We start from the raw sequence: 12,908 nt of genomic DNA, 5'->3' as shown, positions 1-12,908 counted from the left end.
CCTACTCTCCGATATATATATATAATCCCAAGACTCAAAACATTTTGTTCTAGACTCCTAAGTCGGGGAAGGCTTTGATACCAACTTGTAACACCCACAATGCGGCTATATCTCCCACATGTCGGGGCATGTCTTAGAGGCATAGCCACATGGTAGGTTTGTCGCAAGAGGGGTAATCTTCACACAATCCCATGTACTGAATAAGAAAGGGATAAAGAGTTGGCCCCATGTCTACCGAAGACACCAACGTCCAGCGTCGTGGCAAAACGGTCCCAAACGGGGACAATGTACCATAAAAACAAAAACGAGCACACAAGGTTATGTCTGCTTACCGGCCAGGGTATCCACGCCCATAACCTTCCCTCGCGGGAGGCACCGGTGAGAGCCACAACAAAGGACCGAATCAAGACCTTCCCATTAGGTAAATGTGGCTGCACCAAATTAAAACCCGATAAAGTGGCACCATGATGTGATCAACATCATATTCAAGTTGAACTTAATCCAATTTAACTGTGATAAAAACTTTTTATCAATAACATGAGATAAAAAATTTCATGCAACTACTCGTCATGCAAAGCAAACAACTCATATTCATGGATCAAACTTAACCACATAATTATCTTGCAACACTAAAGATCAAAACTCTCTGGTCATAACTCATTTTTATCATCAAGCAATATTTTTATTAGTTCTTTATTTAAATGAAAGTATCACTTAGTAAAAATTACTACCATTAATTTCCATAGCAATATGCATAGTGCAAAATCTTACTCTACTTAACCAGACAAGTTCATGCATTCAACCAGGAACTAAAACAAGCATATCATGCATAATAAAGTAACTAACAATCAACCAAATTTATTTATCAAATTTTAAATGCAAATAAGAACTCATATTCAAGTAGAAAAGCATAGATATTGAAATAACACCATCCAGACGCTGATGTGGCTTGCCTTGGTGTAGAGGAGGATCACGCTCCTCTTAGGTTGCTTCAAGACAAGCTTCTCCTTCTGAAAATAATTTAAAACCACAAAAATAAATGTGAAAACATATTCTGAAAATCACCAGAAATTCTAGGCAGCAGCGAAAAATCCACCCTTCGGTATGCTGCTAGAGATTTCTGTAAAAAAGACAATGCAAAAAGAATCAATTCATTTGGACTTATGGTTTAGAAATGGTGGCTGGTCAAAGTTTATTCAAATTTCTGAATTAAATTTGAATTAAACAGAAATCTGGGGGGGTGACGTCGAAGGCGTAAAGCGGGAGTGCGCCTCCACCTGTACCGCTTCGGGCGCGAGTGGTGAGGATGACACTAGGCCCCCCGTCAGGAGAGAGACAAGGGGGTCGAGATCAGAGGGGGGCGGCGCTTCGCTGGAGTTCACACTAGCGACGAGGGGGTTTGGGGCTAGCCTAGAGGGATAGGATTGAAGTAGGGTTCGAGGCGCACCTGCCCGTACCCGTGGCTTGGCGAGAGGTGGACGGAGTGGCTCGCGCTCGAGCTCGCAAGCTTCGGTGGTGGACGGAGTTCGCCGGAGAGGGGGAAGACGATGGCTAGGGGCGGCTCCGAGGGCTTGGCGGTGTCCAGGAAGCACCAACAGACCACCAAGGCCCCGCCCAAGCAGTTGCTTGAGCTCGAGAGACCTTGGAGAGCGGCGGCTGGCCTGCGGGGATCACCGGAGTCCTCGGGTCAGGGCGACGGCCAGAGGCCTACCCGACCGATCTGCGGTCGTTCTACGTGTTCGTGGGGGTTGTGTGTAAGGATGGCAATGGGTAGGGTAATGGGCGGTTAGAGCAATACCATACCCATACCCATGTAGTTAATGGGTACAAAATTCTACCCATACCCATACCCATGGGTATGAAACTTTACCATACCCATACCGAACGGGTATCCATACCCATTGGGTACCCAACAGGTAGATCAAATAGTACATAAGTTGTTCACAGTTTTACATTCATTGATAGCACATTTGAAAAAAAACATTTGATGGAGACGAGGGGATTTGGTGTAATGATGTGAGGCTTAATTACAAGAGTAGTTGGATTGCCCAGCTCCTTTTACACTACCGACCCTTGCCCATACGTTGGAGATCCATGAGTAAGGTCCACATGTCAGTATAAACGGGTAGGGTATGGATATATCGATGGGTACAAGGCTATACCCGTACCCTTCCTGTGACTTAGTGGGTAGGGTATGGGTCCTACCCATGGATGTCAAATTGTACCCATACCCTGCCCATGCGGGTACGGTATCCGCAGGTACCCGTACCCATGGGTAAAATTGCCATCCTTAGTTGTGTGGAGTGTGGCTTGGCGAGAATTCGAGGCGGGGTCGCTTTATATAGCCGGAGCAAGAGGGGGGGCGTGTCGCCGCCGGAGCACTCTGGACACGCGGCGAACGTCTACGAGAAGCTCCAACGCGAGGGGGCAAGGCTCAGCGTCAGTGGAGGAGCTTGCCCACACTCGCGGACGAGCACAGGAGGCGGTTGGAGAAGAGGACAAGCGCACGCGTGCAATGTGGCGTTTCGGACGCGACGCGCCCATGCTTGCTATGGCGGCTCCGGCGTCGGCGAGCGCCAGGGAGCGGTCAAGGGTGATGGGTCGAGGCTTGTGGCACGGTGCGGCAGTCGGCGGCGAGCGCTGGAACGAGCACGCGCGAAACAGAGGGCAAGGCGCCAGCCAGAGCGCGTCGAGACACTGCCAAGCGCCATGTCCTCATGCGGTCACCAAGCTGGCATGGTCAAAACGACATCCAGGAGCGGCCAAACCTTAGCGCTCAACCGTGCAGTATTATGTCTAGGAGAGGTGATGGCTCATACCCAGACCGACCAGATTGGACTCAACTAAGCTGGCAAGTTTCTGACCAGAAACTTGGTCGCCAAGTTTGACCACCTTCTAGAAGGCCATTAGGTCTGATCTCTTTGGGTTTAGGGTTTCTTAGGAGGGCGCTTAAGCTCAAGAAATATCAAGGCCAAAAGCTTAAGGAAAAAGGTACTTGCTGTACAAACTGGGATTTTAGGTCAAAAGAGAAATGATTTTCTACAGCAAAATATTCCAAAAAGTGGTGCAATATTTTTGCATGGGAAGGTGGGCCAGGGTTCTAAGAATATTCATGATTTATCTTAGATTTTTCTGAGCAAGAAAAATTGAGGTTGCTTTGGAGCACAAGTTTCTGAAGTGAGTTCCAGAGAGGAAAATGAATCTTTTTCTTTTAGGGAAAATATTCATTTGAATATTTTGGGAATTTGTTGGAAGAATAAGGTAGATAGGTCACTTGGATGAAAGTCAAGGATATGCCCAAGTGACAAGTCCATTTGAAATGATTCAAAACCCAAATCAAATCAGGGCAGAAACCACGGTGAAAACCAAGTCCGGAAAAAGAGAGAGGGCAAGTCCGGAAAAAGAGAGAAGGCAAAATCCAGGCTGTCACATTCCTCCCCCACTTAGGATGAATCACGTCCTCGAGATTCGGTTGCTTGGGAAAACCATTATGGGTATGCAGTCCTTACGAACTCCTCATAAGTCAAATCCTTAGCCAATTCTATCTCTGCCATATCAGTCCTTTTCTCCGGTGGCGGGATACATCTCCTTAGCTGTGAGATGTGAAACACGTTGTGTACTTCTGACAATTCTGGTGGCAACTCAAACTAGTATGCAACTGTTCTGACTTTGGCCATGATGGGGAATGGACCGATATATCTGGGCGCCAATTTTCCTCGCGTCTGAAACCTCTTGACTCCTTTCATAGGGGTGACTCGGAGATATACATGTTCTCCGGGTTCGAAGCTGATCTGATGATTTTTGGTATCATAGTAGCTCTTCTGTCAGGATTTGGCCATTTGCAGTCTGTCCCAGATTTCCTTGACTTGCTTCTCCACTTCAAGCATTAAATCAGTCCTAAAAATGCGGCTGTCTCCGGTTTGAGACCAATTCAATGGGGTGTGGCATTTCCGGCCATACAGGGCTTCATAGGACATACGGTCTTCCCACTTAGTTCCTTGGGCTAGTGTGCATGCCCGGAGCATATCCTCGAGTATTTGATTTACTCTCTTGGTCTGTCCATCTGTCTGAGGATGATAGGCCATGTTGTACTTCAGAGCGGTCCCCAAGGCTTGATGTAGTCGGGACCAAAATGCGGAGGTGAATAGAGATCCCATGTCGGAGGTGATAGTCTTGGGTACTCCATGGAGACTGACGCTTCTTGATACATACAGCTGTGCGAGTTGATTTGCACAGTATGTAGTCCGGATAGGCAGGAAGTGTGCCACATTGGTTAAGGTGTCCACTATTACCCATATCGCATCGTTTCCTCGATGAGACCTTGGTAATCCGGTGATGAAATCCATGCAAATATCGTCCCATTTCCATTGGGATACCGGCAGAGGCTGGAGGAGCCCGACGGGTTTTTGATGTTCCGCCTTTACCTTATTGCATATGTCGCAACAGGCCACAAAGTATGCGATGTCTTTCTTCATTCCATCCCACCAAAATACCTGCCGAAGGTCCTCATACATTTTGGTACCACCGGGGTGAATTGAGTATGGTCCTCATGCGCTTCTGCCAATATTTTCTTCTTCAGACCTTCTTGGTTGGGTATGCAAAGTCTTCCTCGGAACCTTAGAGAACCTTGTTGATCCATAGAGAAATCAGGTGCATGCCCTTGGTGCATCTTCTGAACATATATTTGTAACACCTTATAATCCGCCTGAGCACTGCAGACTTCTTCTTAGAGACTAGGGGCAACTTCCAATATATTGGTAACGTGGGCGTCGGTGATCACCAAATTTAGCTGCATGATTTCATCATAAATATCCAGAGGTAAGGAATCCAGTAGGGCATTAAGGTTGGCTGGTTTGCGGCTGAGGGCATCAGCCACCACATTAGCTTTGCCCGGGTGATAATTTATTCCGAGGTCGTAGTCCTTAACCAACTCAAGCCATCTTCGTTGTCGAAGGTTCAAGTCAGGCTGAGTGAATATATACTTGAGACTCTTATGGTCGGTGAATATCTGGCACTTCTTTCCAATCAAATAATGTCTCTAGATTTTCATAGCGTGGACCATCGCGGCCAATTCCAGATCATGAGTAGGATAGTTCCCTTCATGTTGCCGCAGTTGTCGAGATGCATAGGCCACCACTTTGTCATCTTGCATGAGTACACACCCCAGTCCTTTTCTGGATGCGTCGTAGTAGACATCAAAATTGCGGTAGATGTCTGGAAGAGTTAATACGGGTGCCGATGTCAGCCTGGTTTTTAACTCATTGAAGCTCCGTTCGCAGTCCTCAGTCCATACGAACTTCTTATCCTTCTTGAGAAGCTCAGTCATTGGCTTGGTGATCTTGGAAAATCCTTCGATAAAACGGCGATAATATCCAGCTAGTCCAAGGAAACTCCGTATTTTTGAGACTGTGGTGGGTGCGGACCAATCAAGTACGTCATTTACCTTGCTTGGGTCCACTGAGATTCCTTCTGCCGATAGGACATGCCCGAGGAATCCCGCTTGCTGGAGCCAAAACTCACATTTGCTGAATTTGGCATAAAGTTGATGGTCGCGAAGCCTTTGCAGAACTGCTCGAAGTTGCTCCTTGTGTCCGTCCTTGGTCTTGGAGTAAATGAGGATGTCATCAATGAACACCACCACAAATTTGTCCAAGAAGTCCATAAACACCTTGTTCATCATATGCATAAAGAATGCAGGAGCGTTGGTGAGGCCGAAGGACATAACGGTGTATTTATAAAGACCTTACCGAGTGGTGAACACGGTCTTAGGAATATCTTCCTTCTTTATCTTGAGTTGGTGATATCCAATCCTCAAATCAATTTTTGAGAATACTTGGGCCCCACTGAGTTGATCAAACAGATTGTCAATACTTGGCAGTGGATACTTGTTTTTAATGGTGACTTCATTCAGCTGTCGGTAGTCTACGCACATTCATAGACTGCCATCCTTTTTTCCATGAAGATTGCTGGTGATCCCCATGGTGAAGAGCTTGGACGAATGTATCCTTTCTGTAGCATCTCATCCAGTTGTTTCTTCAATTCCACCAATTCTGAGGAAGGCATCCGATAATATCTCTTATGTATCGGAGTGGTTCCAGGCACCAGGTCAATAGCAAACTCCAATTCTCGGTCTGGTGGCATGCCGGGCAATTCTTCAGGAAATACATATGGATACTCCCTGACCACTAGGATTAATTCCACCTCTTCTGCCACAGCTGCGAAAACCACTTCCTTCGTAGGGATGCGCTTGCGGACATAGAAACTTGTGGTGTGACCTTCCATATTTTTCAGGGTAACTTCTCTGGTCGCACAGCTGATGCAGACTTGATATTGGGTTAACCAATTCATGCCCAGAATGACATCCAATTTTTTGGAATCGATCATTATCAATGATGTTGGAAACTTGACGCCCTTGATGTCAATCTCCAAATTTTGGCAGACGAGATTGCTTTTGAGTAGGGATCCCGGGGATTGTACCAGCATGTGCTTTCCCAAAATCAAGCAAGGAAAATTGTTTTGGGAAGCAAAACTCCACGAAATAAAAGAGTGGGAAGCCCTAGAGTCAAATAAAATTACGGCAGGTATGTCATTAACAAGAAACATACCAATGACGACTTCCGGGTCCTCTTGGGCTTCGTCTGCGGAGATGTGATGAATTTGCCCTTGGATCATATCGGGGGCAGAATACGGCTCCATGTGGTTGACTTGCGGCTGAAATGGAGCCACATCTTTGGTGTTTTTGGGACACTGTCGGGCGTAGTGTCCGGTTTGGCCACAACTGAAGCACGAATTGTTGCGCTGACAATCGTCGCGCACCGGGCTGGTCACAACATTTTTGACTTGTGTAGTAGTCTTGTTGACATTCTGCTGCCAATTGGGTTTGTACTCCACCTGAGTCTACTGCGAATTGGGTTTGTACTCCACCTGAGTCTGCTGCCAAGTACAAGCCTTTTGCACTGGTTGCATATCCTTCTTTGGCTTGAATTTGTGCTTGTGGTCATTAGCAACTGGCTTGTTGTCATGCAGGAGCTTGTGTTCCCTTTCTGCGATGAGAGCCTTGTTCACCAGAGTCAGGAAGTCTAGGAAATCAAACATGCTGAGAGTGCACCTAAGATGCTGATTCAGGCCTCCAAGAAAACGATCAATCCTCCGCTCTTCTGTGGCCACATCATGGAGAGAATAGCGGGCCAGATGGTTGAATTTATTCAGGTACTCATTGACGATCATGCTTCCTTGAGTGAGAGCGAGAAATTCGTGTTGCTTGATCTTCATGACTCCGGTGGGAATATGATACTTGCGTAAATGATCCTTGAATTTTGTCCAAGTAATTTCCTCGTATGCAGGCCATATTATTTTGGCATTATCCCACCATATAGCGGAAGCTCCTTCGAGATAATGAGTTGCAAAGGGAACCTTGTCTCCTTCTTCAGTGCGAGCAATCTCCAATTTCCTCTCAATAGTCCTTAGCCAGTCGTCGGCATCCAAAGGATCAGTAGCGTGGCTGAAACTGGGAGGCTTGGTTCATTGAAAATCTAACAGCTCGGAATGATGGCCATTCTGATTTCCATTCTTCCCAACCATAACTTGTACACTTTTTAGTATTCCCAGCAGATCGTTGCTCCTTCTTTCTTCAAACATTCGAAGGATTTGCTCGATGGAAGGCGGTTGTGGCAGTGGAGGCGGAGGTGGCTGGTATGGCTCAGGGGAATGTCCTGCCTGTCTTGCGGAGCGACGGACAGGGACATCCTCACCAGCTTGACTGCAACTGCCTCCACACGTCATCCTATTTTTCGTTTTCCCAATACATAGCAACCATGATGAGAAAAATTCGAAATGGGGAAAAAGGCCAATGACAAATCCCGGAATAAAACGGCGAAGGAAAACCAAATCGAATAAAAGAGTCCAACATAATTATACATAGTCCCAACATGAAAGTAAACATCACAACGGGTCTACTACCCTCGTACATGAAACTACACATCATGAAAAGTGCAATTACAGCCATACAGCATGCTCATGATTACAGAGATACACTAACGATCTACTGCTCGGATGGTGCTGCTGCAGGCTCGTCTCCTGAGCCAGACCCAGATCCTGAACTGATAGTAGAGACCTCTGGGGGAAAAGAGGTGCGCTGGCGCTGCCTCGAGGGCTCTCCCTCAGGGGCAGGCGGGGGATGGGATCTAAGCATGGGAGCGGCAGGAGTAGCGACAAGAGAAGACCATGCCGCAAGAGCGCTGTGAGGGTTCACCTTCAGAGGGTTAACGGTACCCTACGAGGTCGCCGGTGGAACAGAGGCGGAAGGAACTGGATCAGAAGCATAGATGACAGCGGGCAGAGGATTCCTCATACGAGCAGCTGCGAGAGCTGCGCGAGCGCGTGTAAGCTCCTGAGCTAACTCGTAGTTAAGGAGATAACTAGCAGTGATGTAGCGAGAAAGGTGGCTAGTGGGACGATCGCACACCGGATTAATCAAAGGAAAACATATACACCCATTCTTGTGCAGAGATGGGTAGTAGAAAAGACCAGGGTGGGTGTGCATGCGAACCTCGTTGTAGTGCAAGTCTACAAGAGCCTCGATAGCAGCAAACTGAATTGCCTGAGATGGCATAGAAGCAAGACCACCCTTAGTCGAATGAGTGTAAGCGCCGGATGGGGAACTATGGTGTAGAGTGACCTCAGCATAATACTCATACAATGCATCGGCCAGATGCTCGCGATACACCTGACACTCTGGATCAGCACCCTCTGGGTAGAGTTGCCGCCACACGTTCTAAAGCAGGTGCAGCAATGTGTACGGAGCTAGCTCAGGATGCTACACGAACAGTACTGGTGCCATCTACAGTCACAAACTATACGGTTAGTAATAACAACAATTAAACATGCATGCAATGCACAACCAATTTCTATGACTACCGTCACTCAAACGAAGCTATCTACCATTGTACTAACGCACTATCGGTCTAGCGTGTCCTACAATCAGCGCGGCTCTGATACCAAGCGTTGTGGCACCCCGTCTTAGAGCAACCGGTTTACCTTGCATTGCCAGCCCAGACATCATGTCTTCTGGCAATACACAACAACATGGTACAGAAACAACCGCTTTATTGATACTAGCAGAATACATAGGTCTGATATTACATCCATATACGAGGCCAAGCAGCACACACGGTGCTGCTGGACAATATGTACATTATTTAATGAACATGGCTGGGGCCTTGATCACATGAACTACGCAGCAACAGAAGAACGACGAAGTGGAACTCCATAGCATAGGGAAACAGACGTGGACACGGCCTAGACACGAGATGCGCCCCGATGTGAATCGACTTGCCTGAAAGCTGGCATAACACGCCGGGTCAATACATTGAATGTACTTGCAAGCTCACAACAAACATAAGCACGATAATAGACAATATCATGATAATTAATCAGGTTAAATCAATGCAAGAAATACTACAGATGCAATGCAGCCAAACCATGCACCGAGTCACACGGACTCGCTTACCAGACATTTACCTAGTAACCAAACGTTGACCACACCGGTGTCACACCCAAAACCAATTACTCATGAACACCTCGAGTGTTCAAGGTTCACCACGAAACAAAGCATCACAACAATCACTTAGTTTGCAAGATTTATTATAAAAGTTGATCCATGGTGTGACTTACTCCTGAGTCTTGCCCATAACCAAGGACGCGTCTATCGATAGATTAAATACACTCTGCAGAGGTAGCGCACTTTACCCACACTACGGAATACCTGGCCTCGCACTCCCATTCGGGTGGACCAAAGTATTCCGACGAAGCCCTCCCTTTGTCATGCACTCTCCCTAGCCACTCTGACCATCTCCCTCTCAGGGCTAGGTCTTGGGTGGCCCCGTGTCTACCAAAGACACCAACGGCCACCGTCGTGGCAAAACGGTCCCAAACAGGGACAAGGTACCATAAAAACAAAAACGAGCACACAAGGTTATGTCTGCTTACCGGGCCAGGGTATGCACGCCCATAACCTTCCCTCGCAGGAGGCACCAGTGAGAGCCACAACAAAGGACCGAATCAAGACCTTCCCATTAGGTAAATGTGGTCGCACTTAATTAAAACCCGATTCAGTGGCACCATGATGTGATCAACATCATATTCAAGTTGAACTTAATCCAATTTAACTTTGATAAAAAATTTAACAATAACATGATATAAAAATTTTCATGCAACTACTCGTCATGCAAAGCAAACAACTCATATTCATGGATCAAACTTAACCACATAATTATCTTGCAACACTAAAGATCAAAACTCTCTGGTTATAACTCATTTTTATCATCAAGCAATATTTTTATTAGTTCTTTATTTAAGTGAAAGTATCACTTAGTAAAAATTACTACCATTAATTTCCATAGCAATATGCATAATGCAAAATCTTACTCTACTTAACCAAACAAGTTCATGCATTCAACCAGGAACTAAAACAAGCATATCATGCATAATAAAGTAACTAATAATCAGCCAATTTATTTATCAAATTTTAAATGCAACTAAGAACTCATATTCAAGTAGAAAATCATAGATATTGAAATAACACCATCCAAACGCTGGTGTGGCTTGCGTTAGTGTAGAGGAGGATCACACTCCTCTTAGGTTGCTTAAAGACAAGCTTCTCCTTCTGAAAATAATTTAAAACCACAAAAATAAATGTCAATACACATTCTGAAAATCACCAGAAATTCTAGGCAGCAGAGAAAATCCACCCTTTGTTGTGCTGCTAGAGATTTCTGTAACAAAGACAGTGCAAAAAGAATCAATTCATTTGGACTTATGGTTTATAAATGGTGGCTAGTCAAAGTTTAGTCAAATTTCTGAATTAAATTTGAATTAAACAGAAATCTGGGGGGTGACGTCGAAGGCGTAAAGCGGGAGTGCGCCTCCACTCGTACCTCTTCGGGCGTGAGTGGTGAGGTGGACACTGGGCCCCGCCCATTAGGAGAGAGAGGGGGATCGAGATCAGAGCGGGGGCGGCGCTTCGCCGGAGTTCACGCCAGCGACGAGGGGGTTTGGGGCTAGGCTAGAGGGATAGGATTGAAGCGGGGCACGAGGCGCACCAGCCCGTACCCGTGCCTTGGCGAGAGGTGGACGGAGTGGCTCGCACTCGATCTCGCAAGCTTCGGTGGCGGACGGAGTTCGCCGGAGAGGGGGGAGACGACGGATAGGGGCGGCTCCGAGGGCTTGGCGGTGTCCAGGCAGCACCAACATACCACCAAGGCCCTGCCCAAGCAGTTGCTTGAGCTGCGGTCGTTCTACGTGTTCATGGGGGTTGTGTGGAGTGTGGCTTGGCAAGAATTCGAGGCGGGTCGCTTTATGTAGCCGGAGCAAGAGGGGGGGACGTGTCGCCGCCGGAGCACTCTAGACACGCGGCGAACGTCAATGAGAAGCTCCAACGCGAGGGGGCAAGGCTCAGCGTCAATGCAGGAGCTTGCCCACGCTCGCGGACAAGCATAGGAGGCGGTTGGAGAAGAGGACAAGCGCACGCGCACACTGTGGCGTGTTGGATGCGACACGCTCATGCTTGCTGCGGTGGCTCCGGCGTCGGCAAGCGCCAGGGAGCGGTCAAGGGTGATGTGTCGACGCTTGTGGCGCGGTGCGGTAGTCGGTGGCGAGCGCTGGAACGAGCACGCGCGAAACAGAGGGCAAGGCGCCAGCCAGAGCGCGTCGAGACGCTGCCAAGCGCCATGTCCTCGCGCTGTCACCAAGCTGGCATGGTCAAAACGACGTCCAGGAGCGACCAAACCTTGGCGCTCGATCGTGCAGTATTACGTCTAGGAGAGGTGATGGCTCATACCCAGGCCGACCAGTTTGGACTCAACTAAGCTGGCAAGTTTCTGACCAGAAACTTGGTCACCAAGTGTGACCACCTTCTAGAAGGCCAATAGGGTTGATCTCCTGGGGTTTACGGTTTGGTGTGTAACACCCTCGATGCAACTATATCTCCCACGTGTCGAGGCACGACTTAGAGGCATAATCGCATTGAAGGCATATGTCGCAAGTCAGGCAATCATCACAAACATCCCATGTAATATAGATAATAAAAAGGGATAACATAGTTGGCTTACACTCGCCACGTCAATCAAGGTACATAAATAACATACATCATCCAAACACTCATGGCCCGACTACGGCGCCAAAATAAAAGATAACCCAACATGCGACACGGTCCCGATCACCCCAACTGGGCACCACTACTGATCATCAGGAAAGGAAACATAGTAACACTGAGAGTCCTCGTCGAACTCCCACTTGAGCTCGAGCGCGTCACCTGGAGCGGAATCATCTGGACCTGCATCTGGTGTAATAGTAATCTGTGAGCCACAGAGACTCAGCAATCTCGCACCCTCGCGATCAAGACTATTTAAGCTTATAGGTAGGGCAAGGTAAAAATATGTGGAGCTGCAGCAAGCGACTAGCATATATGGTAGCTAACTTATTCGCAAAAGAGAGTGAGATGAGGAGGCAAAGCATGAGCGAGAAACTAGAGGACAACCTGCACAAACATTACTCCAACACCGTGTCCACTTCCCGGACTCCGCCGAGAAGAGGCCATCACGGTAACACACTCAGTTGATTTATTTTAATTAAATTAAGGTTCAAGTTATCTACAACCGGACATTAAAAAATTCCCATCTGCCCATAACCGCGGGCACGGCTTTCGAAAGTTCAAATCCCTGCAGAGGAGTCCCAACTTAGCCCATGACAAGCTCTCACGGTCAACGAAAGAATAGACCTCCTCCCAAGACGTTCCGATCAGACTCAGTATCTCGGCTCTTCAAGACACTTCGACAGGTTAAAACAAGACCAGAAACACCACCCAGATGTGCCGACAAATCCCGATAGGAGCTGCACATATCTCGTTCTCA

This window comes from Triticum aestivum, chromosome 4A (assembly GCF_018294505.1).
Source record: "Triticum aestivum cultivar Chinese Spring chromosome 4A, IWGSC CS RefSeq v2.1, whole genome shotgun sequence".
Classification (NCBI taxonomy): domain Eukaryota; kingdom Viridiplantae; phylum Streptophyta; class Magnoliopsida; order Poales; family Poaceae; genus Triticum; species Triticum aestivum.
Note: the sequence above shows the minus strand (reverse complement) of the source record.